General features: G+C 35.2%; 1 protein-coding gene across 2 annotated transcripts in view; it reads left to right on the plus strand.

Annotated features, from left to right (window-relative positions):
• The first annotated feature begins 552 nt into the window (after positions 1–552).
• LOC131849803 (GATA-binding factor A-like) overlaps positions 553–19196 on the plus strand; it is a 99870-nt gene continuing 81226 nt past the window's right edge. For both annotated transcript variants that reach the window (XM_059199926.1, XM_059199933.1), the window contains exon 1: positions 553–739. The gene's annotated coding sequence lies outside the window, so the exon portion shown is untranslated. The remainder of the gene's footprint in view (positions 740–19196) is intronic.

A 19196-nucleotide genomic window follows, 5' to 3' on the forward strand; every position in this document is an offset into this window, starting at 1 on the left:
AAATATAGACACCTATATAAATATACATAGTAAATAAACTGGCTTAAAAAAAAGTAATTCAATTGAGTTTCTTGCCAGTTCTTCTCAATTGGATCTACATATATACCTACATATATAAAAAATTAAATAATAATGTAAAAAACTTGACGTTCATAAGCGGCTAAAATGTCCTACATGAATAAATGATTTTTGAATTTTAATTTGAATTAGTATAGGTATGCATACGACTTTGTTCAAAGTCAATTTTCATCAGAGTTACAAATAGTCTTACTAATATAATAAACGCTAAAGTTGAATGGATGTTTGTTACGTTTTCACGCAAAAACTACTAAATGGATTTTAACAAAAACTTCCAGTAATATACGTTATACATATATAACATATAGGTTATAAATTTCACTCGAGTGAAGCCGCGGGCAGAGCTAGTTTATGAAAAGCGCATCACCGTGTGTGTGAACGATTTCCCAAAGGGGCGGAGGCTCCGGCCCCGCCCTGGGGCGGCGGCGGCGGCTCCCCACGAGGCGGCCACCGCTCCGCCAGTGCACCCGCGCGCTCTGCTCCATTCGCACGCTCCGATAGCGTATCTGATCTTATGATCTCAACTGATAATCGATAACGATCCACCGCGATTCTCTAGTGCTGTGTTTGTGATAAAACTGATCTCTGTTCTTGCCTATCGTGATAACTGCTTGCATACGTTACGACGGAATCCAGTGAGTTTGAGTCTGCATCATTACTTGTAAGTATTTTTTTTTCTTATGATCCACTGTAGATAGGTACTTGATATCACATCTACAAGAAAATGATAACCGTTACATTACTCGTATGAATAACAGTAATATGTATGGAGATGATGATGATGATGCTGATGATGATGATGCACAAAGCCACTATTATAAGCTGTGAAGCGTGTTGCTCTACCTCTTGCAGCAGTTCTAAATAGCCATCGCAGGTATCTGTTTCTTCGCAGTTATCTTTGATTGTTTTCATCTTTTATTTTTTTACAGTGTTAACTGTCGGTCTGTCTGTAAAGAGAGAGATATTCTATATTATTCTTTACGTAGCAATATGATTACATAGTTTAAAACAAAGTCTTTGTCGCTGTCTGTCCGTCATATATGTCCGTATGTACCTACCCTTAAATCTTTAAAACTACGCAACGGATTTTGAAGCAGTTTTTTAATAGATAGCGTGATTCAAGAGGAAGGTTTATATATATATAATACATGTACACCCGTGCGAAACCGGGGCGAGTACTTGTAATACACCGGAGAATCCGTCAAAAATGTAAATTAAAACTCAAGTAGGTACATTGGTCTCGGTCAGATTTGAACTAACGACCTTTTGGTTGGAAACCACTAGACAACGAGCGTCTTCTACTCCTAATTTAAGTCTCACTAGCTGTTCCGCATTCCGCGACACGTCCGCGTGAAATATTATTTTATTTTTCTAAAATAAAAGTAAGTTAGTCACTCATTACATCAGCTACCTGCCAAAAAAAGTCCCGTCAAAATCGGTACAGCCATTTCCGAGATTAGTCGGAACAAACAGACCGACAAAAATTGTAAAAAATGCTATTTTGGTGTATGTACCGTAATTATATTCATATGCATGTAGTAAAAAACGGTTATTTTAATATTACAAACAGACACTCCAATTTTATTTATATGTATAGTAGTAGTATATGAATTGAGTGTTTAATCTATTTAAAACAAATTGGCCTACATGCGGTTGCGGTTAACATTTTGAGAGTGTTTTTTTTAAGACTATTCGTGTAGGTCATTTAAACAAGACGTTGATTGAAGAGATATTATATCTCGCGTTACTATGGTATGGCAGATCACATGATCTTATCTGTAACATTTTCATCCCTGCACCGAGTTTTAGAGGAAATATAGACTTAACTATTACTGAAGTTCTCTGTCGTCGAGCGGTTTAACACACCTCTTTACTTCCGATGGTCGCGGGTTCGATTCCTCGCACGGCACAAACATTTGTATTCATGAGTATGATTGTTTGTATCGGTCTGGGTGTTTTCTATGTATAATATGTATGTATTTACAAAAAATTCTATTTTTTTTATTTATTACTCTTTATTGCACCATAATAACAAAAAAAACATATATACAAACGAAAACAATATTTAGATTATGGGTACAAAAGGCGGTCTTATCGCTTATGCGATCTCTTCCAGACAACCTTTGGGTAGAGGAGAAAAGACAGAAGGTGGTGGATGGCGCATGATGGAGTTCTATGTATATGTATCAGTTGTCTAGTACCCATAACACAAGCTTTAGCTAGCTTAACTTGTGTCTAGATGGCGCTGTGTGAATTGTCCTGAGATTATTAATATATTATTATATAACATTATTAAATTTAAAATTATTATTACAATACATTATTATCACATTATTTTATTTAAAATGATTAATACAATCCCTTATTATCTTTGTAACATTTATTTAGTAATTCTTTAAATAATTTACTTTTAAATTGTTCATTGTTCAAATTTCTATAATTGTCTGGAAGATGATTGAAAATTTTATGGCCATACAATATACATTATTTGAAAAAGTGCCAATCTTTGTTTAGGGACATATAGCTTGTATTTATGTCTACTTCTACTTTCTGTCGTTGTTACTAGGGTTCATTCCCGGGAATTCTCGGGTCGAGAATTCCCGGGAAATCGTTGGGTTTTGTTCCCGGGAAATCAAGCTCGAGAAAAGTCGAGAACTCGAGAAATCAAGTACCTATATAGAAATTATATTGCCGTTTGTTGTATTGCGTGGCGGCGCAATAATTCAAGATATTAAGGTTTTCTTTTATGTATTTGTTTTTGTTTTACAGAAAATATTTTTGTTTACAAGTTTAAGGTAGATTTTTTCTAAATAACCAGCCAATGACATTTTGTCATTAATAATATTATGTCCTAACATATGAAAGTGGTGTTTTGGAAGGGAGTAACCTGAAGTATTTTTTTTTTCAAAATATAACATGTTTATTTAATCAAACTATGTACTATTGCTATTTATACACTTTTGCCATCTCATAGGTACTTCATTGATCCCTTTACTGAAAAAAACATTTGAACGGGAACATTTGGACATATCAATAAAATCTTTGGACTTTGGACTGCCCCATCGGATTTGAATTTTGTCCCAATCAGTTATCCAAATTTCGAAAAAAATGGTAATCTGTTGGAGCAAGGTCCGGGGAGCAATTGTAAAGTCTTAGACATTACAATTGAATCTCTTCTAATTTGTTAAATGTCAGTGTGCAGTGTGCAGTGTGTGGTCTAGCGTTGTCCTGAAGCAGTATGGTTTCTCAATTGCTGACAAAACACATCTGCCGTAATCATCTGGCCAGATTTAAGAAAGCTGAAGTGAACAACACCGGAACTAGTCCACTAAACGCTCGCAAGTAACTTTTTTTGGGTCAATTTTCGCCTGGGGCAGGATTTGGTTGGTTTGCCAGGGTTCAGCCATTGCGATGAGCGTTTCCAATTATCATACAAGATCCACATCATCACAGGTAATGATTCGACTTAAAATCCCTTTATTTTTATGCCGGTTGACTAATGTAATGCAGCAGTCTACGCGCGTTTGTCGATCGAAACGCGAATTGTCAACTCAATTCATGAGGGACCCACCTTTCAAGCTTTTTCACCCTCCCAATTTGCTACAAGTGGATTAATACAGTTTTGTCACTAACACCGCAACCTGCAACTAACTCGGACGTGGTTTGCGATGGATCTGCTATCACAATAGCCTTCAATTCTTCATTACCAACCTTGGGCTCCAGCCGCCCACGGGAATTGCTTTGCCGGTTCGAAATTTCCAGAACGAAAACGTTGCAACCAAAAATCCATTGTGTTTTCTTTTGCAACACCACCACCATACACATCATTAATCCTTCGAGCCGTTTCTGCAGCACTACTGCCATAGCGGAACTCGTACTCGTACTTGTAAATGACGCGATATTTTAAGTATTTTAAGTTTTTCATTTTGTAAGCTGAGTGACCCAAAGAAAAAACCAAGCATATGTACTACGGTTTTCGAAAAACAAATGCATGAGTGAATAGCCGTATAAATTTGAAATTGGAATTTCTAACCAAAGAGGAGTTATTTAAGATCAAAGTGGCCAATACGACAAAACGCTAATTTCATATGTAAGAACCTAATATATTGCAGTATTTAAATAAAATTTTTCTTATTCATAATATGTATAATGTTTTTAAATATACCTACTCAATAAAAGTTTTATAATTTATTGTATAGTTAAATTTTATATTTAATATTTAACAAAAAATGCAGTGTGCAATATTTAACAAAATCTCAGATGAAACCACTGAGTTTTTTGACGTTATTGGAACCAAATAATATGAGAAAACGTACGTAAATGTAAATTTCTCGACAACCCGAGAAGACCCGAGAAATTAACCTCGAGAATTCTCGAGACCCGAGAAATTGAAAAGCTCGAGAAATCATGAACCCTAGTTGTTACCCAATATACGCTTTCAATCCGTCTGGCAAGATGATAGAACCAATAAAACTGTCTGGCAATTTAGGAAACACGGTTTAATAGTTCTCTGAATAATATATATAAATTTCGGCTTTATTCAAATAACGTAAGTTTTTCATAAAATAATACAGTTTAGAGGGTCCGGCGGGGGGTTGGAACCGTACTAAGTGTCTGGCAATGAGCAGCGCAAGTTATAATACTGCTACGAACAATATATGAAAACATGGAGTTTCTTAAAATAACGAATTTGATATGAAAATTTTTACACCTTTATTACCTGTTACCTGCTAAAGGCACCACGATCCATGTTTCATGTATGGGGATCGTTCTATGTGTTGGGGACACACATACAAGAACTTTCACATATACTAATAAGACGTATGTCTGGCCGTCGTGGGCTCTTGGGCTATTACGGAACACTTTTTTTTTAATTTTTTTTACGAGGGGATAGGTTTCAGTACCGAAACGTCCGCCTTTATGAAGGGGTGCGGACGAATACTGTGGGACTGGACGAATCCGACCCCCCAAAACCCCTTGGGGTTCCTCCAAAAACCACGAAAGACGTCTTCGTGCGGGTTGGTATTTGCATTCGACCGTACTCCGACTGAGGTCTCCAGTGAAGGAGCCGCCGAAGTTGGGCGCGGGGACCACTCCACGGATCACTAGCCTCCTGGGGACTTCGGATGACTACGGAATCCAAACTGAAGACAGTGCCAGTGTTAAAAAAAAAAAAGGAAAAAAAGGGGAAGGGGAAAAAAAAATTGTCGAATTACGACAAAAAGTGAACTGTGAAATTAAACAATCAATAATTAAACAAAACCTGGACTATAACAAATAGTGAACTTTGAAAATAGTGTTAAAATAAGATTTCATATAATTGTATATGCAGTGTAAGAATTCATAATGTGTATTGTTACAAAAGTGGAAATTAAATAAATATTATAATATTAAAGTAAATTAAAAAAAGTACGGACGAATATGTCTGTGGAAAAATGTATTTAAATATAAAAAAAAAAAAACTGAAGACAGTGCCAACATGGCGGCAGTTGAGTTTTTGTTTAATATCCACGGTCCGCGGCCGCTGACTGACTGGCAATAAACAATCAAATTAATTATCTGCGAACGGCAGACGGCAAAAAGCGTTCCGCTCAATTTACCAATTACATAGCACCGGTTGAGCAACGCCATTGGCAGGAAAATTACTTCACGCTTCTTTCATATGAACGTACAGACTCGCATTTCAAATATATCTATTTATTTCTATAGTTTTGAAGCATTATCTATACATCTATACGTATAAATAAAATTGGAGAGTCTGTTTGCAATATTGTAATAACCGTTTTTTATTACATGCATGTGAGTATATACAAAAATAATTATTTTTATAATTTTTGTCTATCTGTCTGTCGGTCTGTTTGTTCCGGCTAATGTCTGAAATGGCTGGACCGATTTTGACAGGGCTTTTTTTGGCAGGTAGCTGATGTAATAAAGAGTAATGTAGGCTACTTTTATTTTAAAAAAATTAGAACGGCTAGTTCAAAATATCTTTATTCATGTAGGTCTATTACAGACTCTTATGATATATCAAATCTACCGTCAGTTCGGAATGATTTCGAGATGAGAAGAACTGACAAGAAACTCAGCTCGTATTCTTTTCAAATAAATGTTGCACATGTTTACAATAATACAGATACATTTAAATTCAAATTTGGGAGAATAGAGTGACCACCATCATTTGTACGTATAATGTATCTTTATATATGATATTGTGGAATACAGGCCACTTATTGGTTTATAACTATTTTATAAGCTTTACATTTCGAATACCAAAATTCTATTCTAAATTGTCACTGCTTTGTATTGTCCCTTTCGGTTTCCCTTCCTGGCCCTAGTTAGTAGTGTTTCTTTATGAAATGAAATGAAATGAAATTTATTTGTTATAAAAGTAGTACATAATAGATGGTATGGTTATTTATGTTATATAGATCTCACTTTTAGTCTTTACAGACATGCAAATACATATTTGAATTAATCTATTATTATTCTTTACACAATTCAATTAAATTACATCTTATACATTTATTATTATTATGAAAGTAATAAAATAATTTTTATAAAACTGTTATATATTCATTATGTTAAAGTTATATCAAGTTCGAATTGTCAATATATTATGTTTTCTAATAATTAGTTAACATCGTTTATATATATAATCATTAACTGTGTAATAACATTTGTCAACTAATAAATTAAATAATTGTATTTTAAATTGTGTCGATGGCAATTCCTTTAAAGGGGTGGGTAATTTGTTGTATATCCGGATAGCCATTGGATAACAACTTCTATTATAATATACTCATATAATAATATATACAATATATATATCCTACAATTCTCTGGTTTCCTTTATCACCCACAGATATATATATATCAGATCTCTCCTGGAGAGCTATATAAAACAAAGCCCATGAAACTCACTGATTAATTAGCTATGTATAGATAAAGGCATTTTAACAATTTCTTTTTATTCCTTTTTGCAGTTAAAATTTTATCTTTTATGTTTGCTGGATATGTTTTGGTTATACATATAGTGACAGAATAGAATAGAACAGAAAATCATTTATTCAAATAAACTTACATTGAAGCACTTTTGAATAGTCATCACATTTTTTTTAATCTACCGCTCATTCGGAAAGCTGTCTCATCACAAGAAGAACGAGCAAGAAACTTGCGTGTTGCTCTTTTAAATAATTTTATTCTTATTTTACATTTTTAAGTTTAAGTGCGTGAATACAAACTACCAATTAGCAGAAAATATTAAATATACAACCAACTGGTTAAACAATTAATAAGAGGAAATCAGTCATAGTGATTAGAGCAGACCAGTCCCTACAAGCAGCACTCGTTCACGAGTATGACTGATAAGCCAGCCATCACTGCGCTCGACCATATTTAGAGAGCCCAATGACCCGGCCCACCACGCCGCCACAACCTACTATTGGTATCCATCACTATATGCCGATATATGATCTATATATATACGAGTTTTGAGCCTTACGAACTCCTTTATGTTATGTCCAATTTACACTCAGCCCGAGTGGGCAGGGAAGTGAGCAGCGCGAGAGTGTAAACACGAGTGGAAACACTTCCCATGTCATTGGCGCTGCCACTCGCGCTGCCCGGCGCTCCCTCGATTGTCGGTTTTTCGTGCACGAGTCAAAGGACTGGTAGCGCGAGTGGCAGCGTGTTTTTACATTCAGCCCTCTCGCTCAGTTGTCGCCCGGTAATATTACCGGCAGCGCGAGTGGCAGGGGAAGCGGCTGAATGTAAACGTAGCAACGTAAATACTTGTGGCTGGCAACCCTACTGTGCGACGGGCGGCAGGCGGCGACACAGTACCGTACCTGGGCAGGGAGCCGGGAGCCGGGAGAGGCCGGCTCCTTGCTGCTATTGTACTGTACTACATTCCGCACGCGCCGCGACCCTTACTCACTACACCTATAGGTACCACTCCGCTCCACTGATTATTCATACCGTTTCGTTTTGGGTAACAGTAAAAACTCTAATTTACGCCAGAAATAGAAAAAAAAAATCCTTTCAACTGCAATTGTAGTTACTTAATAATAACAAATGAATAGAAATAATCTTTATTCAAAGAAACTTAATATAAGCACTTTTGAATTGTCAAGTTTTTTGATTCTACCACTTATTCGGAATGCAGATACATCACAAGAAGAATGAGCAAGAAACTTGTGTGTTGCTCTTTTGAATAAATATTGATTTAATTAGATTTACATTAACAAGGATTAGGCATGCGACAATCAACATAGAAGCCGCTATGCACTTAATCTCTGTTCAATCAGATAATAAACATCTTGTCCGAAGTTAAGCTAGCTAAAGCATTGTGTTATGGGTATTAAATTACTGATACAAATATATGGAGAATACTTAAGAATATCTACATTGTAATTTGACACCGAAACACTCTCCTTATATATCGTCTGATTTTTTTTATGGTGAAGGTTTTCTTTTCGATCTTGGTTCTTGTCAATTCCTATTGTTGACCAAATAGCTCTAATTCCTAACAGTCTTAATCTATATAAATATAATTGGAGTGTCTGTCTGTAATATTGAAATAACCGTTTTTTACTACAAGCATATGAATATAAATACAGTACATACACCAAAATAACATTTTTACAATTTTTGCCTGTCTGTTTGTTCCGACTAATCACTGAAATGGCTGGACCGATTTTGACGGGACTTTTTTTGGCAGGTAGCTGATGTAATAAGGAATAATAAGTAATGTAGGCTACTTTTATTTTAGAAAAAAATATTTACTTTTAGTAAAATAAAGATAAATTCCACGCGGACGAAGTCGCGGGTATAGCTAGTCGTAAATATATATATTTATTAAAATGTCGATATAATCAGCGGTGTAACAAACATATTGAAGAACAGAAAAACAAATGACAGTCGTAAACCTCGGCGGCCATCTTGGATTTTTCCATTTTGATACTTCTGACATATATATTACATTACGACAGATATTTCGTCCACATATTACTTTCTACGAAAATCTATGCCTGGTGTTGCCCCCTAATTTTACAAAAAATTGCATAAAACTATTAAGATGAGATTTATAATTAGCCGTCACTTTTATTTTTAAAAAAAATGTTGAAAAATTTTATTTTTGGTTTGCTAAATTACCCGAAAATCGGGGAAAATTTGTAGCCTATATACAGAACACAGCGTTCTAACACTATGAAATAAACTAGCTGTTCCCGCGAATTCGTCCGCGTGGAATTTAACTTTGTTTTTTAAAATAAAAGTGGCCTAAAGACTAAAAATTATTTTGTTCGTCTTAATTTATTCGTTCCATTAGGTACTGGTAAGGTTCAAACTAATACATTTACATCCTGTCATCATCAAAAAATCCACGTGTTTTATTCTTATCCCTAAAATGGGGGTTGAATTTATCAATATCCTATTTAAGCGAACGTCTTCATCATAACAGAAACATTTCGTCCATATATTATGTAGAGTCTCGGTGACTTCTTCTTGTACTATTTCTAAGAAAACTTATGTTGCCATTCTCAATAAGGGGATGATTTTTGACAGATATCCATCTGAAATATCGACATTTTGGACTTGTCTTCTAAATTACCCCAAAATCGGGGAAAATTTTCTCCAGTTTTCCTTTTTCGTCCATATATTGTATAGAGACACGATCCTTCTAGTGGGTCCTTAGTAAATATTACTTTTTACGAAAATCGATGCATGGTGTTGCCACCTAATTTTACAAAAAATCGCATATAACTATTAAGATGATATTTATTATAGATCTCCGTTGCTCTTATATATAGTTTGTCGAAAAAAAAATCCCACATTTTGGGTTTGCAATATTACCCAAAAAACGGGGAACATTTGTAACCTAGGTAATATTTCGAACCGAAATCTCCCCAATAAAGGTCCACTCGCTGCAGGGAAGCCAGGTAAATTTATCATCAGAGAAAAAATACTCAAACTCGGCCGCCACCTTGGATTTTTCCTTTTTTAAATACTTTTAACTTATCCACTTTGGTGACAGAAACATTTTGTCCATACATTGTACAGATGTAAGGTGACTCCTTCTAGTAGTTCCTTAGTACTGTTTACTATGAAAATTAGTTAATACTTATCAGAAGTCAGTTCGCTGCAGGGTTGATAGGTGCCACAAAACTGAATTTACTAAAAAGACCTTAAAATTGTCATAATAAATAAAGTATCTAATGTCATAATTTCGTAAATATTTTTCCCTTTTAACACATACATTTTGGTGACAGAAACACTTCATATATACATTGTACAAGCAGGTTGCACCTCTAGTTCCTTAATACGGTTTACTATGAAAATCGATGTATGGTGTGCCAGTTGATTTTGACAAAAACCACCTAGGATCCTTTGGGGGATGATTTTTAGTTTTCTCCGAAATTACCCCAAAATCGGGGAAAATTTTTAGACCAGGTAAAATTTTCCACCGAGAGTTTCCATTGCTCTATAGAAGTCAACTCGCTGCAGGGTTTAATTGTACCCCAAAATTGAATTTTAAAAAGTCCCTAAAATTGTCAACATAAATTAAGTACCCTAACTCGGCCGCCATCTTAGATTTTTACTTTTTAATACTTTTTTAGAGCCTCAGCGACTCCTTCTATCTATTTCTAAGAAAACTGATGTAAGGTGTTGCCAGATAATTCTGTAAACTCAGATTTTCATCATTCTTTTGTTTGAAATGTCTTTTTAGGACCTATCTCAAAAATTACCCTAAAATCGGGGAAAATTTTATCTACTTTGTGTTGAGACACATCATCTCTCCATAAGTCGACTGGCTGTGGGGTTGCCAAGTTCCTAAAACTACAAATCTCTGCCGCCATCTTTCATCCGACGCCGTACAGTGCGTTGAGCTAGCATACTCGTAGGTACCCTATCAATTTCAGTTTTTTCAATTTCAAAATTTGTCCGATGATGTATGGGGTTGGAATTCTGAAGAAATCAAAATAATCAAAACGGTTCTTCATTTAAAATTCAAAAAAGGACCGATTTGTTAGACCAAAACGAGCCTTGGTCGCCATCTTGGATTTTTTTGAAATTCACAACAATTTTCCTGCCGGGTCATTCTTCATTTAAAATTCAAAAAAAAAATTTCCCACTTTATGGGACTTTTTTCCAAAATTAACCCAAAATCGGGGAAAAATTTTAGACCTGGCAAATCTTCTTACTCAGACTTACCCATGTCTACGTGCAGGGTTGCCATGTGTAGCAAAAACTCGATTGAAAATATCCCAAATTTTTTTTAGCTTGGTCGCCATCTTGGATTTTTGAAATTTCATAATTTTCCCTAGAGGCCGGGTCTTTCTCCCAATGCCCCGATCGTAGCTTACCCTAGGAAAGTTTTTGATTTTGGTCAAAAATGGGTGTTACATACTAAAACCCTTTAGGGGATGTTTTTCATGCCCTTTTGTCAAAAATGCCGAAAAAATTTTTTCCCCTTTTTGGGGGAAATTCTTTTTAGAATTACCGAGACCCAATCAAAATCGCCGGGGTTTTCTTGATTTTGAAAATAATCCGGATGCCTTACGTCATAACATCTACCTGCAACCGGTGTGCCAAATTTCAGAAAATTTTCAGATTTTTTCGCCGCCATCTTGGATTTTAATTTTTTGTTTTTCCAGTGGCCAAATCACTCTTTGAACGGAATTGGGAAACTGTGTGCCATCTTTGTCCGCCATCTTGGATTTTCCCAAATTTAGATCACATACATCGTCTCGGACGCTCCTTCTGGGAGAACAACTATGTCAATTTGAGTTATATATATTTAGATAATTGAGGAGGTGTTTATACCTATGTTTGTTGGAGTTAACGAATGAGACAGTGTCTACAATCGCATTATTTATGACGTACCGTTACACTACGCAGAACTGAACGCGTATACTCCGTGTCGATGGTGTCAGACCACGCCGCCGCGGCGCCGGCGGCTGCGTTTACAGTTAGGTACTGCTTCGTATTGTTTCGAAGAAATGTATGTATATATTATTAATAATATATTTAAGAAGAATACAACAAACATGGAACAAATATTGGAGCCTTAAAGAAATTTTTAAAAGTAATATGCCAATAGCTATAAAAACAAAAGTTATGAATTGCAGTCTCTTACCATGCTTGACGTATGGATGTCAAACATGGAAATTCACCGCTAAAGCTACAAATAGAATCAACGTATGTCAAAGAGGACTAGAGAGAAGCATGCTTAATATTAAAAAATCAGACAAAATAAGACACACCAGGATTAGAGGGATAACTAAAGCAATTAATGCTAAGAGTTATGCAAAGAAGCTCAAATGGAAATGGGCAGGACATATCGCGAGAGTAACAGACCAGAGATGGACAACGCAAGTAACATTGTGGAGCGGACCACCAGGTCAGAGAAGTAAAGGAAGGCCTTTGACTCGCTGGGAGGATGATATCAAACGAGTAGCTGGCTCAAACTGGACATTAGTAGCACAAAACAGAGACAAATGGACATCTTTGGAGGAGGCCTTTACCCAAAGTGGGGTTCTTGATAACTAAATATATGTAAATATATAAATACATATTAGTAACAAATAGATTAATAATAATAAATACATATAGTAAATAATAATAATAATAAAAATACTTGAATAATTATAAATTAACAAATAGTGATAAATATATATTTCTAAGTTACTAACACCATAAATTTGTAATAAGAAAGAAATAAAAAGGCTTTTTTATTTTTTTAATTTTTAATTTAATTTAATATATTTAAGAAAACTTCTGAGATCACATGTTACATTAACGGCTTTTGACGTATCCAGTTATGATTTCCTATTACTGCACCAATTTGTTACAGTAACTTTAAAAACCTTGGTGTATAACATATTGCATCTCTGTGCATTTTCTACCGCATATATCACGGGGAGTGTTCTGAGGAATCGTTCTGATTAATACCGCTGCTGAGTTTCACCACCGTACCACCCGTTAGACACTAAAATACCATCCTGATCATCTGGATGAATGGCGGTCCTCCACAGTGCGGTTTTCTAGAAACTTTTTGCCATGCACAACCACATTGTGGAATCACCTTCCAGCAATGGTATTTCCGAACCGATACGATATTGAAACCTTCAAGAAAAGAGCATATTCCTTTTTAAAAGTCCGACAACGCACTTGCAATTCTCCTGGTGTTGCGGGTGCTCATGGGCGGCGGTAATCACTTACCATCAGGTGAGCCGCATGCTCGTTTGTCCCCTGTGCTATAAAAAAAAACATGAAATACAAAGATGTAATAGAAATATAAATGATCTTACGACAGCCTCGGTGATCTAGTGGTTTAGCACACCGCTTTACTATCCGATGGTCGTGGGTTCGATTCCTCGCACGGTGCAAACATTTGTATTCTTGAATATGATTGTTTGTATCGGTCTGGGTGTTTTCTATGTATAATATGTATTTATTTACAAATAAAATGTATCCATGTATTAATATCAGTTGTCTAGTACCCATAACACAAGCTTAGTTTGGGACTAGATGGCGCTGTGTAAATTGTCCTGAAATATTATTTTGAATAGTCATTTTTTTGCCACTCATTCGGAACGCAGATTCATCACAAGAAGAATGAGAAAGAGAAACTTGCGTGTTACCTTTTTAAATAAATTCTGTTCTAAATATATACAGATTAACAAGGATTAGGTATGCGATAATCAACATAGAATCCGATATGCACTGAATCTTTACTCAATAATATAGATAACTGTCAGCGCTGTGTAGTTTAAGTTAGATTTTTACAAAAACTTTACTATAAATAAAAAAATATTTTATTTGTATTGTGACCATTGCAATAAAAATTAAAGCCACAGGTCGAAATGGTATACAGAAAGGTAGGTTAGGTTAGGTTTTGTATTGCGACTCTTACAGTAGAAATTATGGCCTCAGAATAATATAGTAAACAAAAAGGTAGGTTAGGTTAGGTTTCGTATTATGATCTCTACATTAAAAACTTTGACCCCAGACTAATATAGTATACAGAAAGGTAGATAACCTAAGGTTTTGTATTGTGACCATTACAATACAAAGTTTCGCCACAGGATGGTACACGTGAAACAAAAATTCACTGTTACAATAGGAAGTCACCTAATCGTATCAAAACAGACAACTCTACTTGCCAACCAAGTCTATTAGAAAAGAAAACCATCTTCACAAAAAAAATCAATGACAACGCCTCGCGGGCCTCTTGAGGCCCGCGCACACACGCACCCTCTAGTTTTCTATTTATAAAGTTACTTTGTAGAAAAATTTTAAATACATAGCACTGACAATATTATCTGATTACACTAATAATGAGTGCGTAGCGATTTCTATGTTGATTGTCGCATGCCTCTTACTTGTTACACTGTAATTATTTATATAAAAAAAACATCTATTAAAAAGAGCAACACACAAGTTTCTTGCTCATTCTTCTTGTGATGAATCTGCATTCCGAATGAGTGGTAGAATCAAAATATGACTATTCAAAAGTGCTTGTAATGAGTTTATTTGAATAAAGATTATTTCTATTTCTATTTCTATTTCTATACTTTATTTAACATATTGGAATATTAATAATAAATAAAGTACACGTTAAGTCGGTCAGTTAAGCAGTGATACAGTAAATATAGTAGTACAGACAACTATATTATTAATATGCATAAATAAATAAAAAAAGTGAGTGAGTCCTCTTGTATGTAGGTCGAAATGATAGCTACATGATTATCTACATTATCGAGTAACACACAGTCTATTAGATCTCTCTACAATAATTGAAAAGCCGGAACCAATAATTAATTTCTATACTTATATATACATTCGACGACCTCGGTGGTCTAGCGGTCTAGCACACCGCTTTACGACCGATGGTCGCGGGTTCGCTTCCTCCCACGGCACAAACATTTGTATTATTGAGTATGATTGTTTGTATTGGTCTGGGTATTTTTAATAACACATTATAAATAAATATAAATAAAAAATTTTGCCAAAAAAATAAAAAAATAATGTGAACAACCCTTATCACTTAGGGGTTATTTATTAGTATAAACATGTTCCACTATTATTTGAAAAAAATACGAGCTGAGTTTCTTGTCAGTTCTTCTCATCTCTAAATCATTCCGAACTGACGGTAGATTTGACATGTAATAAGAGTCTGTAATGGACCTACATGAATAAAGATCTTTTGAATTTGAATTTGGGTCTGAAAAATAGATAGTAGCCGATGCTCAGATCTACTGAATATGCATATAGAATTTCATAAAAATCGGTCAAGCCGTTTCAGAGGAATATGAAAACCAACATTGTGACACGAGAATTTTATATATGAGATATATCTATATATATATATATCTGAGAATCTATATAAATATTATATACATTTGTGTATGATAATGGAATGGTGCACCCGCATGCGCTAACGGTTTACGCTGGCAGAGCACCAGTGGAGGATAAGATGAGCGCAGGACAGGTCAGTTAGCCGATCGTGACAAATTCACCAAGAATTTATCACGACGATTTTCACGTGGAGGTCGACCTAAAGACCTAAAATGGTGCTAGCAATGGAAGTTACTGACGACTACCCATTACCAACAACCCCCTTCCCCTCTCAGATAAAAAAACTACACGGGTTTTATGGGAAGTATGCAAAATTGTAACTCGGTGACCCACATTTATTGAGCAGGCAATAAAGGTGTAAGGGACGCGGTGTCGGGCGCCGGCGGCGCTTCCTGCCAGGTACCCGCACCGCTTAAAAAACTCCAAACAACCTACTAATTTACGAGCAACAAGTTCCGGATAGCACAAATTAGGTTATCTGATCCTAAATGGACCGATAAGTCAGTTGGCGGCCCCGTCCTCGGGTCCCAGCTCATAATACCACACTTTTTTACAATCCGGAGACGAGCTGTGAGTCAGACAGATCTTGTAGATAAATGAGAGGCAGTATTGTACAAATTGACGTCATTGTATGCCTGATAGGTCGCATTTGTGTTCTATAACAGGACCGGACTGGGAGATATTGCAAATATCTATATATACAACAGGACCGGACTGGGATATATTGCAAATATCTATATATATAACAGGACCGGACTGGGAGATATTGCAAATATCTACATATAGAACAGGACCAGACCGGGAGATATTGCAAATATCTCCCAGTCCGGTCCTGTTATATCCTATCCTGTTCTTTAATTTAAAGATTTTTGTATAAAAATAAGTAAAGGAAGCTTCTAACACACCGCTTTACGTCCGATGGTCGCGGGTTCGATTCCTCGCACGAGACAAACAATTGTATTCATGAGTATGATTGTTTGTATCGGCCTGGGTGTTTTCTATGTATAATATATATGTCTTTACGAAAAAAGAATCTATGTATTTGCATCAGTTGTCTAGTACCCATAAAACATGCTTTAGCTAGCTTAACTTGGGTCTAGATGGCGCTGTGTGAATTGTTCCTGAGATTATTATTATTAAAATTAGATTATTGACTAATTTGTAAAGTATTTTTATTTTTTATGTGTATTACTAGGTGTTCCCACCTAGTAATATGTACAACTATATATTACTAGGTGTTGCCCCGGTTTCACCTGCATGAAATTTGTTGCCTATATGTTATTCTGATGAATAAGCTATATTACTGTTAAAGTTAAATAAAAATTCGTTCAGCATTTTTTGCATAAAAAAGGAATAAGCATCCATCCATATTTACAAACTTTCTCATTTATAACTAGCTGTACACACAACTTCGTCCGCGTGGAATTTACCTTTAATTTTCTAAAATAAGAGAAATTTACTAAAATAAATGAAGCCTAAGTTACTCGATATTATAGCAGCTACCTGCCAAAAAACATCCCGTCAAAATAGGTCCAGCCATTTCAGAGATTAGCTGGAACAAACAGACAGACAGACAAAAATTGTAGGAAATGTTATTTTGGTGTATGTACCGTATTTATATTCATATGCATGTAGTAAAAAACGGTTATTACAAACAGACACTCCAATTATATTTATATGTATAGATAGGTGTGATCTAACTCATCATATACGTAATGGTAGGGTCACAAACGTCTCAATATAATAAGTATATTTGTTTGTTTGTTTGCGGCGAGCGCGGACAGGTCTCCGCCCCCTCTCGCCTCTGTTCGGCACTGATCCGTGGCTATTAGCTTTTTGTCCCTCGTCATCTCGTAAAGTGGCCACAAAAAGCGGACCCTATGGCACGGAGACATTTCGCACTTAGCGCCCGTCGCGGAGTCAATGCCACCCCACTGTACTGCGGCCCACACGATTTGATATTTATATTCAAACAAAATACCACAGGTATTTATTTGTTTGGATATAAAATTAAATTTAAAATTAATTTTTCGATATAATATTGACTGTAATATACAATATACTAGCTACTCGCCTCGTCTTCGGACGGGTATACTTGGATTATACATATAAACCTTCCTCTTGAATCACTGTATCTATTAAAAAACACCACTTCAAAATCCTTTGCGTAGTTTTAAAGATTTAAGCATACATAGGGACGGATAGACAGCGACAGCGACTTTATTTTGTACTATGTAATGATAAGGATTATTTAAAATTAATTATTTTTCTTTGAGCTCCACTCCTATTGGAGGTTGGACAATATTTTGATCAACATGACATTTTCATTCTTGAAGCGGCTGCTCAAAAGAGTGAGGTTATGTTACACCCAAATCATTCTAGCAAGTTCTTCAGCCGGGAATGTCACCTTCTGCTGTCATTTCTATTTCTATTTCTTCTATTTTCTGCCGAAATAAATGAATAAATAAATAAATAAAAAATAAATATACACGTGACCTTCAAATTCTTACCAAAAATATTATTTACTTACAAATCGTGCACATAAGCTATTTCAGTTGTTACAGTTATTATTACTGAGTAACTCATTGTTATTTTATGTAATACAAAAGTTAAATTAAATCTATACATAGAATAAATTAATATAGGTATAATTTGTTGGTTCTGTTGCCTGGTAGAAATTATAATGAATAATTTCAAAAAGTCGTCACAAATCAAAATACAAAATCAGTGATTAACATTATAATTATAATTCTAAAATGATAATGAGTTAAAATGATTCCATACAAAAAATATCAGTATATATTATATTTATTATTATTAATAATAATTTAAATAGTTACTACGAATTATATGATTGAATGCTATATGCTGAAACAAAACTTAAAACTCCTGCCTTATATTTTAAACAAGAAAATAGGCCAGAAACGAGGCACTTGACTTTAAACATAGTATCCACCGTAGCTATAAACTTTATAGTAAACGACAGTTATGTGGTAGATAAAACGAGCAATTTAAATGCACGCGGGCGTTTCGCACGAGGTCATATCGACGCGAATCACTATGAGTAGAGATGTGCTAACTCGTAATAAACATGACTCGAGTTAAAAGTCAGGTAACTCGAGTTAACTCGAGTTACCTGGAATAAAAAGTTTATTTTCATTTTTTCGAACAATTCTAATGTCTTTGGGGCGCAGTCAGCATTGAAAACTTCACCGAACTTTAGGGGGCGAGTGGAAATGGCACTTTAAGGCCGGAAGGACTTATGGAACGCATAATCATTTTATTTATAACATAATCGGACGAATCTGCGAAAAAAAAATGGTAACAATCTTAAATCAATATTGAAATATTTGTGAAGAGTGAAAATTGTATGATATGAAATGATCGGAAAATTTCATGTTATTGTCAGTTCGATGACAAAATCATGCTCTCGCTCTTTCACTTGATTCATTCATTTACCAGTTGAATTCTTCCAACTCGACTTGGCAGAATTCAATTCGAGTTAACTTGAATTATGCGCAACTCGATTTAACTCGAGTTAGTATCTCGAGTTGACACATCTCTAACTATGAGAATATACATGTGTCCCGAGTGTTCTTAAGTATTTACAACTATTTAAATATTATTACCATGTGACATGTCACTGGTGACAGTTTGAGGAAGGTGTTACATACATATGATTGTGGATGGTTATAAGGGCAGAGGAAGGCCGAAAAAGAGATGGATGGACTGTGTGAAAGATGATATGGTAAGAAAGA

The sequence above is a fragment of the Achroia grisella genome, unplaced genomic scaffold (assembly GCF_030625045.1).
Source record: "Achroia grisella isolate CSIRO2021 unplaced genomic scaffold, CSIRO_AGI_Agris_v1 utg1112, whole genome shotgun sequence".
NCBI lineage: Eukaryota > Metazoa > Arthropoda > Insecta > Lepidoptera > Pyralidae > Achroia > Achroia grisella.